This window comes from Bufo gargarizans, chromosome 4 (genome assembly GCF_014858855.1).
Source record: "Bufo gargarizans isolate SCDJY-AF-19 chromosome 4, ASM1485885v1, whole genome shotgun sequence".
NCBI lineage: Eukaryota > Metazoa > Chordata > Amphibia > Anura > Bufonidae > Bufo > Bufo gargarizans.
In genome coordinates, this window is record NC_058083.1 from 25797489 (window position 1) to 25817072 (window position 19584).

Genomic DNA, 19584 nt, shown 5'->3' on the forward strand with positions numbered 1-19584 from the left:
TTATCAGCCGAAAATAAATAGTAATGCTCCCACCACGCCATGTAAATCTTCGCCATGGATGGCGAGAATTTTGCCCCCATAGACACACCAGTCCGTTGTAAAAAGAAACACTGATCGAACATGAAAAAATTGTGCTTAAGCAGAAATGAAACCACTTGGCAAACATATTCCTGAAATTCCAAAGAAAAATTACTGTATATCTTGAGAAACCATTGCAAAGAAACTAAAGCCAGATTGTGAGGGATAACCGTATAGAGTGATACAACATCGGCATTGCCCTGATTGCCAATCAAAATCAAAAATGCTTGTAACACAGCACGGGTATCCCTAAAAAAACCTGGGATGCATTGAACAAGAGGTTGTAAGATGCTGTCAATCCATGCAGATAATCTTTCAGAAAAGAAACCAATCCCTGCCACTATTGGTCTTATGGCCGGGGGAAAGTCTCTCTTATGTATTTTGAGAAGTGAATGGAATATAGGAATGATGGGATATTTCACTTTAATATAATTCAATTGTTTTTGGCTTAAAAAACCTTTCTCTCTGACTATAGATCGGGCACAGAAATTTGTTGCATCAAAGTCCAGAACTGATCTCGTTTTTCCTGACAGGCGTTCATCTGTCAGAAGAAAGAGGGGACGTATTGATGGCAAACAAGAGAACGTTGTGCCCTTTGTTACAAGTTACAGCCCTGAATATTTGAGGGATACCCGTGCTGTGTTACAAGCATTTTTTGATTGGCAATCAGGGCAATGCCGACGTTGTATCACTCTATACGGTTATCCCTCACAATCTGGCTTTATTTTCTTTGCAATGGTTTCTCAAGATATACAGTAATTTTTCTTTGGAATTTCAGGAATATGTTTGCCAAGTGGTTTCTTTTCTGCTTAAGAGCAATTTTTTCATGTTCGATCAGTGTTTCTTTTTACAACGGACTGGTGTGTCTATGGGGGCAAAATTCTTGCCATCCATGGCGAAGATTTACATGGCGTGGTGGGAGCATCACTATTTATTTTCAGCTGATAATCCTTGGGGGACTTGCCTGAGGTGGTATGGTCGCTACATCGACCACCTACTATTTGTGTGGTCGGGCGATGTGGCGGCCGTCCCGCTTTTTGCCGATTTCTTCAATGACAACAAATGCCATTTAAAGTTTTCCATTTCTGGTGATGCTTCCACCATTCCCTTTTTAGATCTCACTCTAACAGGAGATATTATTGGCAATACTGTGTCCTTCTCTACATATCGCAAGGATATTGCTGGTAACACAACTTTATTTGCAACCTCATGCCACCCTCCACACGTGATACATAATATTCCTAAGGGCGAACTCATCAGAGCAAGACGTAACTGCTCTGGTGATCAAGCCTTTAATAAAGAGGTGTCATTGGTTGCTTCTAGATTATCCCTGCAAAATTATCCATCCTGGACTATAGCTCGGGCGCAGAAATTTGTTGCGTCAAAGTCCAGAACTGATCTAGTTTTTCCTGATAGGCGTTCATCTGTCAGAAGTAAGAGGGGATGTATTGATGGCAAACAAGAGAACGTTGTGCCCTTTGTTACAAGTTACAGCCCTGAATATCCAGAAATATGCAGGATTGTAAAAAGACACCTTGCGGTTTTAGCTTTTAATGATCCGCGGATTAGTATAGCCCAATTTGGTATTAAGTGTATTGAGCATTGCGCAACTATTTTGGCTCAGAAGATTAGTCCTAGTTTATATATCGAAAAAAAAAACGCAATGTGTCTACCTGGCTGAAATACAAGGGCACATACAAATGTGGGCACCATATTTGTATGTGCTTTAATTACATTCAAATTGGTTCCTCTATTTTTTCCTTTTCTATGCAACGTTCTTTTGTGTCCAAACAATACATCAATTGCAATACCAGCTACGTAGTATATTGTATCACATGCTCTGTTTGTCACCTACAATATGTTGGTTGTACGACTAACAGCTTGAAGACAAGAATTCAGAGACATTTATCAGACATACCTTTTACTAGAACAAGAAATGTCTCAGCTGTTAGTCTCCATTATGCTGTGGTACATCAGGGCAACGTAGCAGGTCTTCTAGTACAAGGTTCAGAAAGGGTAAATCCCCCTACCAGGGGAGGGGATTATAAACACAAGCTGTTGAATAGGTTTTTGTGATCTTTTCTATGGGTACTTTGGCTCCACAAGGGTTAAATCGCACGCATGATTTGATACTGCATTATTGATTCCTTGTTTATATGTCAAATATTAAGTTCTTACATGAATCGCATTTTTATATGTATATTGTATGTAGTCCTTTTTCATAATATAATAATATGCTATTAAATGGAAGTTGGTCATGTGTTATGCAAATTGTGCTCACCTGGTAATTAGTAGCTGTGACTACTTAAACCAAGGGGCAACTATTCACTTTTGTCATGAGGAAGGATCAGGAGTAATCGATCCGAAACGCGTAGATGTAAATCCACTGTCGGTTTTACTGCATTTTAACAATAAAGGCTGTCACCTTATGGAAGCTGGAAATCTGCACAAATTTTCTTTTGCCATAGTTTGGATATCGGCACTTGGTTCCCAGTGCAATCCGTGCTTCCCATGTGAAATCGGCCTGGTGAGCGTCACAACCTCTTTTTGTAGTCTCCATTTCAGGTACAATAACAGCTTGCATTACATTGATTTGGTTGTGAAACCAGTTGTATGGCCATTTCTCTAAAGCGTCCCAGTAGCCATTTTAAAACAGGATAATGCCAGTCTGCATGTTACTCATACTACTGTGAGCAGCCTGCATGGCCTTAACATACGTCACTGGACATGTCTCCCATCCACTCACATCGGGGACATTAGTGGTCGGTAATTGCAATGAGAGCTTCCAACAGCAGATCTTGATTTGCCTGCAAAATTTCATTCAGCATGGCAGAATATTCCTCAGACAACCATTAATATCCTCATTGATAGCATGCCAAGGTGTGTAAATGCATGTATTTCAGCATAAGGCACTTTTAGTCTACACTACGTGCAGAATTATTAGGCAAATGAGTATTGTGACCACATCATCCTCTTTATGCATGTTGTCTTACTCCAAGCTGTATATGCTCGAAAGCCTACTACCAATTAAGCATATTAGGTGATTTGCATCTCTGTAATGAGAAGGGGTGTGGTCTAATGACATCAACACCCTATATCAGGTGTGCATAATTATTAGGCAACTTCCTTTCCTTTGGCAAAATGGGTCAAAAGAAGGACTTGACAGGCTCAGAAAAGTCAAAAATAGTGAGATATCTTGCAGAGGGATGCAGCACTCTTAAAATTGCAAAGCTTCTGAAGCGTGATCATCAAACAATCAAGTGTTTCATTCAAAATAGTCAACAGGGTCGCAAGAAGCGTGTGGAAAAACCAAGGCGCAAAATAACTGCCCATGAACTGAGAAAAGTCAAGCGTGAAGCTGCCAAGATGCCACTTGCCACCAGTTTGGCCATATTTCAGAGCTGCAACATCACTGGAGTGCCCAAAAGCACAAGGTGTGCAATACTCAGAGACATGGCCAAGGTAAGAAAGGCTGAAAGACGACCACCACTGAACAAGACACACAAGCTGAAACGTCAAGACTGGGCCAAGAAATATCTCAAGACTGATTTTTCTAAGGTTTTATGGACTGATGAAATGAGAGTGAGTCTTGATGGGCCAGATGGCTGGATTGGTAAAGGGCAGAGAGCTCCAGTCCGACTCAGACGCCAACAAGGTGGAGGTGGAGTACTGGTTTGGGCTGGTATCATCAAAGATGAGCTTGTGGGGCCTTTTTGGGTTGAGGATGGAGTCAAGCTCAACTCCCAGTCCTACTGCCAGTTTCTGGAAGACACCTTCTTCAAGCAGTGGTACAGGAAGAAGTCTGCAAGGTAAGAAAAACATGATTTTCATGCAGGACAATGCTCCATCACACGCGTCCAAGTACTCCACAACGTGGCTGGCAAGAAAGGGTATAAAAGAAGAAAATCTAATGACATGGTCTCCTTGTTCACCTGATCTGAACCCCATTGAGAACCTGTGGTCCATCATCAAATGTGAGATTCACAAGGAGGGAAAACAGTACACCTCTCTGAACAGTGTCTGGGAGGCTGTGGTTGCTGCTGCACGCAATGTTGATGGTGAACAGATCAAAACACTGACAGAATCCATGGATGGCAGGCTTTTGAGTGTCCTTGCAAAGAAAGGTGGCTATATTGGTCACTGATTTGTTTTTGTTTTGTTTTTGAATGTCAGAAATGTATATTTGTGAATGTTGAGATGTTATATTGGTTTCACTGGTAAAAATAAATAATTGAAATGGGTATATATTTGTTTTTTGTTAAGTTGCCTAATAATTATGTACAGTAATAGTCACCTGCACACACAAATATCCCCCTAAAATAGCTAAAACTAAAAACAAACTAAAAACTACTTCCAAAAATATTCAGCTTTGATATTAATGAGTTTTTTGGGTTCATTGAGAACATGGTTGTTGTTCAATAATAAAATTAATCCTCAAAAATACAACTTGCCTAATAATTCTGCACTCCCTGTATACTGAATAAATCAAGATGTTTTAAATATTTTGTTTCCATATTTGCACATCATTATCCTGTTTATCGATCCTGTGATTCTCATAATTCCATGTCTTTTCCTTCCTGGTATCACAATTTTGAGGAGTTTAGTACACTAAATTGCCCTCATTTTAAGTATGGGGATTAGGTGATTGACTTTACTGTGAGGTTAAGGGCCCCTGCACACATGAATTGGCTCTGAGGTTTATCAACCACTTAAAAGCCTCAAAGAAACCGCATTTTGACATTTTTTAGTTATTTTTTGCAAAAAAAAATAATGTGTGGTTTCTGTATTTTATTCAAAAAGGGAGAGAAAAAATACTTATCTGTCCTGCATTTCATGTTCCTATAGACTTACAGCTGATGTTTTTACCGTAAAAACGTGACTAAAATGGCAAAAGTTGTACGAGGAAACCTTGTCCATGGACTTTATTAGGTTTTGCAGCTCGGTCCCATTAAAGTCATTGAGAATCATTTTTTGTGGGAAATTTTTGTTGATAATGAATATAACTCATACTAATAACTATTATTATTTTATTACAGTGGTGGCAGTGGTCGATGCTCCTTTACAGGCCTCTAATAAAATTATTATCTGTACAATAGACATTTTTTTGTAGATTTCTTCTTACACCCTGTTATTTAAAGCCTAAAATATAGCTCTAAAGACAGACCGTGTGTTTTGTTATTTTTCTTTCAACCATCCAAGTGGAATTTTACAGCTGTGATTTACATTCTCTGCATTAAACACACTTGAACAAGCCTTGAGGCTTTACTAAACCGTGACAGTTTGTGACTAGTAGAACAGCCGGTTCATTCTCCTTTTACATTTTAATGTTTCTCCTAAGCTCGGTGAATCATGCTTTAATTGTTTGCTAGTCTTATTTACATACAGATTTCTACAGGGACATTGCTAGATGCTGATGGCAGGAGATTGGGTCAAGGAGGTGATCAGCAAAAATAAATGTGTCCAGCATTATTGTATATTCTGCATAGTTTAGTAGAGTCAATACTTAAAGCCATCTAGTTCAACCTGCAGGATGGGCATGCAGAAGAATTGCCCTGAAGTTATGAAAAAATGCAATTGAAGGGATTTTCTGGGAATACAATATCGATGACTGACCTATCCTCAAGATTGGTCATCAATATATCCCTCCCCCCCCCCCCCCCCCCCCGATCAGGAATTTGAAGAGGCCACGGCGCTCTGGTGAGCAATGTGGCCTCATCACAGCTTACCAAGTCCAGAGTCATACATTGTATAGTGGCTTTGCTTGGTATTGCACCCCAGTCCCATTGACTGCAGCCCAGTCCCTTTAAATCCAGAGGAAAAAAAGCAGTCTGGTTTGATACCTGCACTTATACAAGCAGACAAACAATGCAAGGTTTTGAGCATTTGCGTGTTTGATTTCAAGTGTGTCTTTGTATTGAGTGTGTGACTTTAGATGACGTGAGGGAGTATCTGTGAGAGCTAAATTATTTGCATGCATTGCTGAGCGGTTGTGCCTGACTTTATTGTACTCTATGCCAAGTGCGGTCTAGTTTATATACTGTGACTTGCTTTTGCTGCCAGGTTTATTGCCTAGCAGCTAAGAGTATACTGTGATAAAAAAAAAATATCTCCTCCTTCTCCAGGGTGTTGCACAGGTGATTAATTAGGGTGTGGCTATCTAATTAGGAAAAGTTAAATGCCCGGTCTTGAGGGCAGCTCAGTCCTTTGAATCCAGAGGGAAAAAAAATCAGTCTGGTTTAAGACCTGCACTTATACAAGCAGACAAACAACTAATAACCTTCCAATTGTCATTAAAAAGAGTGTTTCTTCAGGGAGGAACAAAAATGCCAAACTTCCAAAAAGCTAAATTAGCCAACTAATTGAGGCCATAGGCCTATCTAACTGGGACAAAGTCCTCAAAAATAAAAATACTTTAAAAGCTTTCTAAAATCTAATTGTGGGAGGTACATGCCTTACGGGAATAAAAGGTTAAGGAACAAGAAAAAAAAACTATGTGGATAAAAAAAAATGTAAAGAAAGCAATAAATGATAAAAAGAAAGCATTTAAATCACTAAAACAGGAGGGTTGAAAGGAAGCACTGAAAAACTATAAGGAAAAAATGAAATATGTAAAAAAAAAATAAAAGCAGCCAAACTAGAGACCAAGAGATTAATTGCCAAAGAGAGCAAAACTAACCCTAAAATGTTTTTCAATTATGGTAAAAAGTATAAATCTGACGGTGTTGGCCCTTTACAGAGTAATGAGGGGGGAACTGCAGAGAGCGGTGAGGAGAAAGCAAAGCTATTAAATATTTTTTTCTCCACTGTATTCACTAAGGTAAATAAACTGTCAGATGAAATGCAGAATGTTAAAGTAAATTCCCCATTAAAAGTGCCCTGTCTGACCCAGGAAGAAGTACAGCGGCGTTTTAAAAAGATTAAAATAGACAAATCACCAGGACCAGATGGCATACACCCCGTATGCTAAGAGACTTAAGCCAGACCCTTATTTATGATATTAAAGGACTCTATACTGACAGGGAGTGTTCCAGAGGATTGGCGCATAGAAAATATGGTGTCAATATTCAAAAAGGGTCCAAAAACAGAAACTATAGGCCGGTAAGTTTAACATCTGTTGTGGGTAAATTGTTGAAGGTTTTCTAAGAGATGCTATCTTGGAGTACCTCAATGAAAATAAGCAAATAACGCCATATCAGCATGGCTTCATGAGGGATCGGTCATGCCAAAATAATTTAATCAGTTTCTATGAGGAGGTAAGTTCTAGACTTGACAGCAGCGAATCAATGGATGTCAAATATCTGGACTTCTCCAAAGCATTTGACACTATACCGCATGAAAGGTTAGTATATAAAATGAGAATGATGTGACTGGGAGAAAATATCTGTATGTGGGTAAGCAACTAGCTCACTGATAGAAAACCGAGGGTGGTTATTAACGGCACACACTCAGATTGGGTCACTGTCTAGTCACTGACTAATGGGGTACGACAGGGGTCAGTATTGGGCCCTATTCTCTTCAACATATTTATTAATGATCTTGTAGAAGGCTTGCACAGTAAAATATAAATTTTTGCAGATGACACTAACCTGTGTAAGGTAATTGACACAGAAGAGGACAGTATACTGCTACAGAGGGATCTGGATAGATTGGAGGCGTGGGCAGAGAAGTGGCAGGTAAAGTTTAACACTGACAAATGTAAGGTTATGCACATGGGAAGGAATAATGCAAGTCACCCGTACATACTAAATGTTAAAACATTGTGTAACACTGACATGGAAAAGGAATTTTGGTGAACAGCAAACTAAGCTGTAGAAACCAGTGTCAGGCAGCTGCTGCCAAGGCCAATGAGATAATGGGTTGCATCAAAAGGGGCATAGATGACCGTGATGAGAACATAGTCCTGCCACTTTACAAATCACAAGTCAGACCACACATAGAGTACTGTGTACAGTTCTGGGCTCCTGTGAACAAGGCAGACATAGCAGAGCTTGAGAGGGTTCAGAGGAGGGCAACTAAAGTAATAACTGTAATGGGGGGACTACAGTACCCTGAAAGATTATCAAAATTAGGAATTTTGAGAAAAAAGACGACTGAGGGGAGATCTAATAACTATGTATAAATATATCAGGGTCAGTACAGAGATCTCTCCCATCATCTATTTATCCCCAGGACTGTGACTGTGATGAGAGGACATCCTCTGCGTCTGGAGGAAAGAAGGTTTGCACACAAACATAGAAGAGGATTCTTTATGGTAAGAGCAGTGAGACTATGGAAGTGGTGATGTTGAGCACAATAAAAGAGTTCAAGAGGGGCCTGGATGTATTTCTGGAGTGTAATAATATTACAGGCTATAGCTACTAGAGAGGGGTCGTTGATCCAAGGAATCATTCTGATTGCCTGATTGGAGTCGGGAAGAAATTTTTTTCCCTTAAGTGGGGAAAATTGGCTTCTACCTCACAGTTTTTTTTTTTTTTTGCCTTCCTCTGGATCAACTTGCAGGATAACAGGCCGAACTGGATGGACAGATGTCTTTTTTTAGCCTTATAAACTATGTTACTATGTTACTTGAATAGAATTCATTTGCCTCATAGGTCATGTGACTGATGAAAGTGACATCATTGGCCTAGGAGTTCCACCTTGACTAGCAGTTAACCGTCAAGAAATTGTGCTGTTGCTGCCCACACAGATTTAAACGACTAGTAGTAATCAAGCCATGGTCATACAAACACATAGACTAGTTTATATTCACGTGACAGGATTTCTCAATGGATGTGATGACATTTTCAGAGGACTGGCAACGCTCGAAACATTGGTCGTTGCACATGTGGTGCTGAAAACATTATTTCTTAAACCTGTAAGTATATTTGAAAGGACACTAAATAGGTTTACTGAAATCTACCAAACCCTTGGGAAACCACTATTAATTTTAATGGGCAACAAATAATGTTTACTGACTTATGTGGTGGTGCTGATCGGTGGCTTCCAGCTTCCTCCTCAGATGGCAGTATCCTCAGGTGCTCAGCTAATTTTAGGGGAAACAACTCTAATGTAAAGGAATTGTTGAAAGAAGATAACTACATTGAGAAATTTAGTAAACTTCCTCTGGTTATAGTTGATCCCAACTATTGTGGTGTATAGACAACATAGGTGGGGAGTCCATATATAGTATTATGTGGTCATCAATTAGTATGAATGGATACTTTTGGGCCTTACATTTTTGAAGACTATTTTGACAATAAGCAGATCACATACTGCCTGCCCGCAGGGACCCCTAGAGATTACATATTATCTGTGGGAAACCAGATAGTAAGTGTTCAATTTTGTGGTAATGCAATCACAGTAGAAATTAAAAAGGACTTATCATATCCTCCAAAAACCCCAGCCCCCAAGAACCATTGATAGCCTCTGATCCACTCATTCTTAACTTACTTTTGTAGCCCAATCCTACCCCACTCCCTCCAGTTCATGTACAATTGGTGCTGTTAGTTTCACCACCCGATACACTCATGATAATAGTTGCCTTTGCTGATTGTTAGAGCAGCTATTGCAGCTTGCCCTCAGAAGCTATGTTCTATCTCAAGAGATTGCACTATTTTCTTACAGAAGCCTGCTGGCTGAATGAAAGAGTCACTCTCTTTCTGAGCTGATTGGACAGTGTCAGTGTGCTCATATTTATTCCCCCTTTAATAAAGAGTGCTAGTGACCACCCCATGAAAGTGCATACCCTCTTAAAGTGAACCAATTGCTTTTCAACTGTGGCAGAGACCAGTTGCTAAAAAAAAAAGGATAGGTGGATATAAATGGATTCTATGAACTGGAGTTTTAGGAAGATGTGATCTTTGAGCATCATACAGTGTTAATTCAATGGTTTGTGAGTGAAAGGTCCTCCATGACAAGAGGTGCTCTTTGGTTCCTGAACAGAGGATCTCCTCTATTAACTCAGAACTACCTAATAAGGGATTTTTTTTCTGCAACCCCTTCAGTATTACTCACAACAGGGTGCCTACACAAATGAATGACTGATCATCTAATACAGGGTTCAGCAACATTTGGCACTTCAGCCATGGCTGGACAGACTCACCAGAACACCAGAGCCCAGGCTCTGCTACCATAGTGGACCCTAAAGGTCCATCAGAAAAAAATATTTAGAGTTGACTTCGGAGCCAATAACTTGCCACTAGGGTCTATTTCTTTGATTCAAAACCTATTGGACTGTATTGATGATATAAGGGCTGAGCCCTGAGAATAACTTCTAGTGGGCCTAAGGACCCCAATCCCGCACTGACTCCAGCTGCTGTGAAACTACAACTCTCAGCATGGAGGATTCTAGTATTTTAAGTTTCAATATAGTAATAGCAAAGACAGGTGCACTCTGCAGACTTACTAAGCCCTCAAACTGATGATAAAATTGAGAGATTAGCCAAAATCTCCCACTAGGAGGGCATGTCTGAGCCCGAGCACCGCGCCAAGGTTTCTCAAGTAGCTTGGGTCCTAACACTCACCTACCTGTGCCATATGGGCAATACCAGGAGCCAGTGGGCAAATTACAGGAGCGTAAAGGTCCGACTTACAGACAACTCACCAGTTACCTCCAGCATGAAACCATGCTAGCAATGGGAGAAGGGAGGAGTCTGCGAGTCCCACTCAAGACTGGCTATAATTATATTGTCATATTGATTATCACATCCACATAATTGCTATCTTGTGTAGGATGTCTATTGTGGTACTTGTGGTCCACCGCAGGCATCCTCCACTGTATGCATTTTTGCTGGTGTCATGGTCTTACCTCCTTGCTGTTCTCCTTCGTTTGACATGTGCTGGTGGCCATCTTGGTTTCTGGGTTTCTTGTAGCCTCCCACCCTGCGGCTCCTCCTTCCCACTGGGAGGAGCTGGATGCCTAGCTCATATATATAGGAGGTCTGTGGCTTCAGTTCCCTGCTTGGTCCTCCTGTGCTCACATGCTTCTAAGACTGCTGCTGCTTCTGGTTCCTGATCCTGGCTTCGTCTGACTACCCTGCTGATTCCTGATCCTGGCTTCGTCTGACTACCCTGTTGGTTCCTGATCCTGGCTTCATCTGACTACCCTTCTGGTTCCTGATCTCTGGTTTCGCAAGACCCTGCTTCGGTTTAGCCATCCGTTTGGACTTTTGCCTTACAGCTTTATTTTCAATAAAGCCTTCTTATTTCCACTCATCTCTTGTTGTACGTCTGGTTCATGGTTCCATGACATTAGGACCAAGCCATGAATTCTGACGGTACAGGGCCATCCTCGCTACCTACGCTGGTTGCCAGACTTGATCAGCAGGATCACCTGTAGGGTCGGTTCGCTGTGGCGTTGCAAACCCTGCTTGAACGCACGGCTCATTTAGTTTCCGTTGCCGATGGGTCGGTTGTCGCTCCTGGGCCCGCTCCTACTGCCGCTCCGGTTGTTGCGCCAGAGTCTACCCCGACACCTGTTGCTGCGCCTGCGGTGTTTCGGGGTATGACCGGTTCTGCCCCCCTTCCACAGCGCTTTGGGGGAGAGCCAACTCAGTGCCGAGGTTTCCTTAACCAGGTGGGCATTTACTTCGAGTTGCTGCCACATGCCTTTCCTACTGAGAGATCAAAGGTGGGCTTCTTGATCTCGCTGCTCTCGGACAAGGCCTTGGCCTGGGCCAGCCCTTTATGGGAGAACAACAATCCGGTGGTTGCCGAGTTTTCCGGTTTTGTTGCTTCTCTTCGGAAGGTATTCGATGTGCCGGCTCGTGCTGCCTCTGCTGCGAAGCTCCTTATGTCCATCAGACAGGGTTCACGATCCGTAGCTGAATACGCCATTGAGTTTCGTACCCTGGCAGCAGAGGTGGGCTGGAATAATGAGGCTCTGGTCGCTGCTTTCTCTCATGGTCTCTCGGATGCCTTGAAGGATGAGGTTGCAGCTAAGGACCTACCTGTGGAGCTCGAGTCTCTTATTTCTTTCCTGATTTTGATTGACACCAGACTCAGGGAGAGACCTTCCTTTCAGGAGAGCCTGCGGAGGCCTTCTAACAGATTGGCGCCTACGTTTGCTGTCCCACCCGTGCCTCCCTCTCCTCCCACGCCTCCTGGGGATGACTTGTCTGGGGGTGAACCCATGCAGCTGGGGTTTGCTCGCCTGTCCGAGGGGGAGAGGGTACTCCGGAGACGCGAGGGCCGATGCATGTACTGTGGTCTCGGTGGGCATTTTCGGTTGGCATGCCCGAACCGTCCGGGAAACGCTCGCACCTGAGATCCTGTCGGGGGCAGATCTTGGGTGGAGTCTCCTCGTCCCCGGTTTCCCGTGTTGACAAACCACTGATTACTGTTGTCCTCTCCTGGGTCGGGGGCTCGGTGACGACCCAGGCGTTGGTGGACTCTGGTGCTGGTGGTTTGTTCATTGATAGTGTGTTCGCTGCCGCCAATTCCATTCCTCTGCAGCCTCGAGGTTCCCCACTGGCTCTTGAGGCGATAGACGGCAGACCCCTTCTGCCGCCACACGTGACTCATGAGACCCTTCCAGTGGGGATGGCCATTGGTGCCGTTCACAGAGAGTCGGTCTGTCTCCAGGTTATTTCGTCTCCACACTACTCGGTGGTCTTGGGGTACCCCTGGCTCCAGAAGCATAATCCGACTTTCGATTGGAAATCGGCCGAGATCCTCTCGTGGTCACCGCAGTGTGGGGCTAGTTGCATCCATGGGCCTGTCAAGTTGCTGTGTACTTCCTCGGACTCTCTGTTGCCTCCTGAATACGAGGAGTACCGGGATGTATTCGATAAGGTGCGTGCGGTTGCCCTACCTCCGCACCGCCCATACGATTGTGCCATAGAGTTACAATCTGGTGCCGTTCCTCCTCGTGGCAAAGTCTATCCACTGTCGGTAGCGGAGAATGAGGCCATGGAGGAGTACGTGAGGGAGGTGCTTTCACGCGGACACATTCGCAAATCCTCGTCCCCGGCAGGGGCTGGATTTTTCTTTGTGAAAAAGAAGGGCGGTGAGTTGAGGCCTTGCATCGATTACAGGGGTCTCAATCACATCACGATCAAGAACGCTTACCCGATACCCTTGATTTCCGAGCTGTTCGATCGCCTCAAAGGGGCCACGGTCTTTACCAAACTCGACCTGAGGGCGGCATATAACCTGGTAAGGATCAAGGCGGGCGATGAGTGGAAGACCGCGTTTAACACCAGGACCGGTCATTATGAATCCTTGGTTATGCCCTTTGGGTTGTGCAATGCGCCCGCAGTCTTCCAGGAATTCATCAACGATGTTTTCCGTGACCTGTTGCAGCAGTGTGTGGTGGTCTATTTGGATGACATCTTGGTATATTCTGAATCCATGGAGGCCCACATTCTGGATGTCAGACGAGTGTTGCAACGGTTACGAGAGAACAAGCTGTTCGGTAAGCTTGAGAAATGCGAATTTCACCGATCCCAGGTAACCTTCTTAGGTTACATCATTTCCGCTGAGGGGTTCTCCATGGATCCTGAGAAGGTTTCGGCTGTCTTACAGTGGCCCCAGCCCAGTGGTCTTCGTGCCCTGCAGCGCTTTTTGGGCTTCGCCAATTATTATCGGAAGTTCATCAGGGACTTTTCCATGCTAGCCAAGCCTCTCACGGATCTGACCAGGAAGGGCAGTAATCCCCAGGTCTGGCCGCCCGAGGCCATCCGAGCTTTTGAGGCTCTAAAGTCCGCCTTTGTGTCGGCTCCGATTCTGTCGCATCCCAACCCTGGGTTGCCGTTTGTCCTCGAGGTGGACGCGTCTGAGACGGGAGTAGGCGCCCTCCTGTCCCAGCGTAGAACACCAGAGGGTCCTCTGCTTCCTTGTGGGTTTTACTCCCGGAAACTGTCTTCCGCGGAGTGCAACTATCAGATTGGTGACAGGGAGTTATTGGCCATCGTGCAGGTCCTTAAAGAATGGAGGCACTTGCTCGAGGGCTCGGTGGTTCCGGTTCTCATCCTGACGGACCACAAGAATCTGACCTACCTCTCTGAGGCCAAGAGATTGACACCACGTCAGGCCAGATGGGCTCTGTTCTTGTCACGTTTTAATTACGTGGTCTCCTACCTACCCGGTTCCAAGAACATCAGAGCGGATGCCTTATCACGGCAGTACTCCGAGCTGTCCGGGGAGGAGTCGATTCCGACTTCGGTCATACCTCCGAATCAGATCCTGGCCGCCATTCGCACCAGCCTGACCTCTCCCCTGGGTGAGCAGATTTTGGCGGCTCAATCTGGTGCTCCCTCTGGGAGACCCAACGGCAGGTGTTTTGTGCCTGAGGAGTTGCGCACTCGGTTGTTGCGAACCTACCATAACTCCAAGGCCGCGGGGCATCCTGGAAAGAATCAGCTGTCCTGGGCTGTTTCACGTCTGTTCTGGTGGCCTTCTCTACGTTCCGACATCGCCGCATATGTAGCGGCATGCTCCGTTTGTGCCCAGAGTAAGTCCCCTCGGCACCTTCCGTTGGGCCTTTTGCAACCCATAGCCACCGGGGAGTGTCCATGGTCACACCTGGGGATGGATTTCATTGTGGACCTCCCTGCATCCTGAGGCCATACGGTCATTTTTATGATAGTGGATCGGTTTTCCAAAATGTGCCACTGTGTACCTCTCAAGAAGTTACCCTCTGCACAAGAGTTGGCCTCGATTTTTGCCAGGGAGGTCTTTCGGTTGCACGGTTTGCCCAAGGAGATTGTGTCGGATCGGGGGAGTCAGTTTGTGTCCAGGTTCTGGCGCGCCTTTTGCTCCCAGTTGGGGATTCATCTCTCTTTCTCATCGGCCTACCACCCTCAGTCCAATGGGGCCGCAGAACGATCCAATCAGGCCTTGGAGCAATTCCTTCGTTGCTATGTCTCCGATCACCAAGACAATTGGGTTGACCTCCTGCCTTGGGCTGAGTTTGCCAGGAACACGGCGGTGAACTCTTCCTCTGGGACGTCTCCCTTCATGGCCAATTATGGGTTCCAACCTGCCGTGTTACCGGAGGTATTCTCTCCCCAGGATATTCCGGCTGTGGAGGATCACCTTTCCGTCCTACATGCTTCTTGGGTACAGATCCAGAGGTCCCTTGAGGTCTCTGCGCAGCGCCAGAGACTCCAGGCTGATCGCAGACGAGCGCCCGCTCCTTCCTACCAGGTCGGAGACCGCGTATGGTTGTCCACCCGCAACCTCAACCTTCGAGTGCCCACTCCCAAGCTGGCGCCTCGCTTTGTTGGTCCCTTCCGAGTGCTTCGCAGGGTAAACCCGGTAGCCTATGCCCTTGCGCTTCCTCCTGGCATGCGGATCTCCAACGTGTTTCATGTCTCCCTCTTGAAGCCACTGGTGTGTAATCGTTTCACTTCCTCGATTCCTCGGCCTCGTCCGGTCCAGGTGGGCAATCGTGAGGAGTATGAGGTGAGCAATATCCTGGACTCACGCCTGGTCCGCGGTCGGGTGCAGTTTTTGGTCCATTGGCGTGGTTATGGTCCAGAGGAGCGTTCCTGGGTTCCCTCCGCAGATGTCCATGCTCCTGCCTTGCTCCGAGCCTTCCACGCACGCTTCCCTCAGAAACCGTTCCTTACTCCGCGGAGGAGGGGCCCTTGAGGGGGAGGCACTGTCATGGTCTTACCTCCTTGCTGTTCTCCTTCGTTTGACATGTGCTGGTGGCCATCTTGGTTTCTGGGTTTCTTGTAGCCTCCCACCCTGCGGCTCCTCCTTCCCACTGGGAGGAGCTGGATGCCTAGCTCATATATATAGGAGGTCTGTGGCTTCAGTTCCCTGCTTGGTCCTCCTGTGCTCACATGCTTCTAAGACTGCTGCTGCTTCTGGTTCCTGATCCTGGCTTCGTCTGACTACCCTGCTGATTCCTGATCCTGGCTTCGTCTGACTACCCTGTTGGTTCCTGATCCTGGCTTCATCTGACTACCCTTCTGGTTCCTGATCTCTGGTTTCGCAAGACCCTGCTTCGGTTTAGCCATCCGTTTGGACTTTTGCCTTACAGCTTTATTTTCAATAAAGCCTTCTTATTTCCACTCATCTCTTGTTGTACGTCTGGTTCATGGTTCCATGACAGCTGGGGATCACCATTAGCAATGGGCCACATGTGCAGGATTTGCTCACCTGTATATACATGCACAACTGCACATGAGTTTGAGCACTCCCTGCCTGTTTAACACCACACCATTGTTTTCATTTATTTGCATATAGTTTTAGTTTCAGAACAGCTGGAATGTTGAAGGTTGCTGATCTCTGATGCACTGTTTGACTTTCCAAATATTTAATAATGTTCTCCATTGTTTTGTTGTTGCTGGTGCAGTGTTGTAATGTTGCACTGTAACTTTGAAATATGTATATCTGGGCAAGGCTACAATCTATCTTGGTTGCTTCTCTTCCTTGTAGTAAGATATGTCGGAGTAGTGCAAGCTATGGACAGAGGACGATCAGTCCAATCAGCCTCATTCCCAGAGGCTCCAGTGTACTCCTGTGACCTGTATATAGCTTTAGAAGAGGAATGTGTGTTGAATTGCTTTCTATCTTTCTTTGTATGGGTGTCACAACCAACAACACCAATGGTGCCCCACCTTTCATCAGGCTGGAGACCCTAACCAGGGTGTGCCCCAAGAGGATAACAACATTACTCCCTCTACACTCTCTAGGGAGAACAGGAGCAGGACAGCAGCCACCGTATCACCACCATCCGCCAGTACTACCACTCTTGTATGGTCACATTGGGTCCTTCAGAGAAGGAGAGAGTCTTTCCAGCAACTAATATAGGAGGTTTTGAGCAGTAAATTCCCATTATAATGTTCTAATAAAGCAAATAGAAAGAGGTTATCCTAGTATAATAGCTAGTGATGAGCGAGCATGCTTAGCCGAATACCTGTTTGGCTCAAGCATCACTATGCTCGGCCGAATAATTCAGGTGCTTAAATACAATGAAAGACAACCAGGCACCCCCTGCTTGGAAGACAAGGGGGTGTCTGGTTCATTAAAAAAAAAAGGTTAGAAATTGATGGAAATCCCATCAAAATGGTTTAGCAACAGCATTAAGAGGATGGCTGGATGCATCTTAGACACCTATTAAGTACAACATACAATAGACAACCACAAAAAGGCTACAGGCCAAAAGCCAGGTATGTGCCCAATATATCCATGAGACAGATGGCAGCCTTGTGCACTATGAGATATTCCAAACCAGCTCTCATCTGACTGAGAACCAGTAAATCTCAAATTTATTTTGCATCAGTTGGATGGCTTGGGTGGACCTGCACACCTAGATCAATATCATTAGGGCGACAAAAAGTTTTCCGATTGTCCTAACATAATATTCAATAACCTTTCTATACAGTTTTGTCATGTAAAAACTAATTTGCATAAACATGGGCTTATGGGAAAGACATGCAAATGAGCAGAAATTGCCTTGTTTTTCAGCTGTCATAAGATATTCCAAACCAGCTCTCAGTCAGATGACACCTGGTTTGGAATATCTCTATAATAGTGCATAAGGATGCCATTGTAAGGTATGCTGGCTGTTATCTGTCTCATGGATAGATTGGGCACATACCTGGCTTTTGGCATATAGCTTTTGTGTGGTTGTCTATTGCATGTAATATGACTCTAAGATGCACCCAGTCATTCTCATAATGTTGTTTCCAAACCATTTTGATGGGTTATCCGTCAATTTCTAACCTTTTATTAGGAACCAGACACTCTCTTCTCTTCCGAGCAGGGGGTGCCTGGTTGTCTCCCATTGACTTCCATTATACTCAGGCGCTCGGCCGAGCGCACGAATATAGCAATATGTTCAGGCCGAATACTTTGGTGCTCGCTCATCACTATTAATAGCCCCTTTAAATATCTCACATTTGGCCTGGTGAGATTCCATATCATCTTGCCTTTGGAAAGGGTAGATGGAGAAAAATGCCCCAAAATAATCCCCATTAATGGCTTTGTCTGGGGTAATTTTTTGCCTGCAATAAAATTACATTTAATTCCAATATCAAGTGAAGATTTATTTTCAGTTTGCCAAAAGTGAACAAACAGTCAGTACATAAGTCACAGTTCATAATAGGTAACAATTACATGTAGAGCTCCAGAGCCGCTCAATGTAAAACAGTAATAGGTGTTCGCATTGTTAAATCGTGAAATAAATCCATCTGAAGCTGGGAGAGCAGGCAGCTTGTTACACAAAAGATGGAGTTTCATAATCGGTTGAAGGCAGTGACATTTTGTTCCTATAACAGTGGATTAAGTTACCGTTTTGAATAGAGTTGAACTCCGTCCACAGGAGCAGGAATCCCTTTTCAAACAATCAATTGTTCTTATTCATCTGAAATTTAAAAAAATGAAGCAACTTTACAAGAAGTCTTGAGTTAAAAATTGTTTTGCGTCTGCAGCACCTATGCACAACCAATACTTCTTCATGGTTACAGACTACAAACAAAACAGTTAAACTCTTGAACCGAGGCCCCAACATAGAAACATAGAAACATAGAATATGTCGGCAGATAAGAACCATTTGGCCCATCATTCTGCCCAATATATCTGAATACTATGAATAGCCCCTGGCCCTATCTAATATGAAGGATGGCCTTATGCCTATCCCATGCATGCCTAAACTCCTTCACTGTATTTGCAGCTACCACTTCTGCAGGAAGGCTATTCCATGCATCCACTACTCTCTCAGTAAAGTAATACATCCTGATATTACTTTTAAACCTTTGCCCCTCTAATTTAAAACTATGTCCTCTTGTAGCAGTTTTTCTTCTTTTAAATATTCTCTCCTCCTTTACCGAGTTGATTCCCTTTATGTATTTAAAAGTTTCTATCATATCCCCTCTGTCTTGTCTGTCTTCCAAGCTATACATGTTAAGATCCTATAACCTTTCCTGGTAAGTTTTGTCCTGCAATCCATGTACCAGTTTAGTAGCTCTTCTCTGAACTCTCTCCAAAGTATCAATATCCTTCTGGAGATATGGTCTCCAGTACTGAGCACAATACTCCAAATGAGGTCTCACTAGTGCTCTGTAGAGCAGCATGAGCGCCTCCCTCTTTCTACTGGTAATTCCTCTTGCTATACACCCAAGCGTTCTGCTAGCATTTCCTGCTGCTCTATGACATTGTCTGCCTACCTTTAAGTCTTCTGAAATAATGACCCCTAAATCCCTTTCCTCAGATACTGAGGTTAGGACTGTGTCACTGATTTTATATTCTGCTCTTGGGTTTTTACGTCCCAGGAGCATTATCTTGCACTTATCAACATTAAATTTTAGTTGCCATATTTTTGACCATTCCTCTAGTTTTCCTAAGTCCTTTTCCATTTGGTGTATCTCTCCAGGAACATCAACCCTGTTACAAACCTTTGTGTCATCAGCAAAAAGACACACCTTACCATTGAGGCCTTCTGCAATTTCTCTGATAAAGATATTAAACAATATGGGTCCCAGAACAGATCCCTGAGGTACCCCACTGGTAACAGGACCATGGTCTGAATATACTCCATTGAGTCTGCAGCAGGGGTTCCTGGAAAAGAGGACA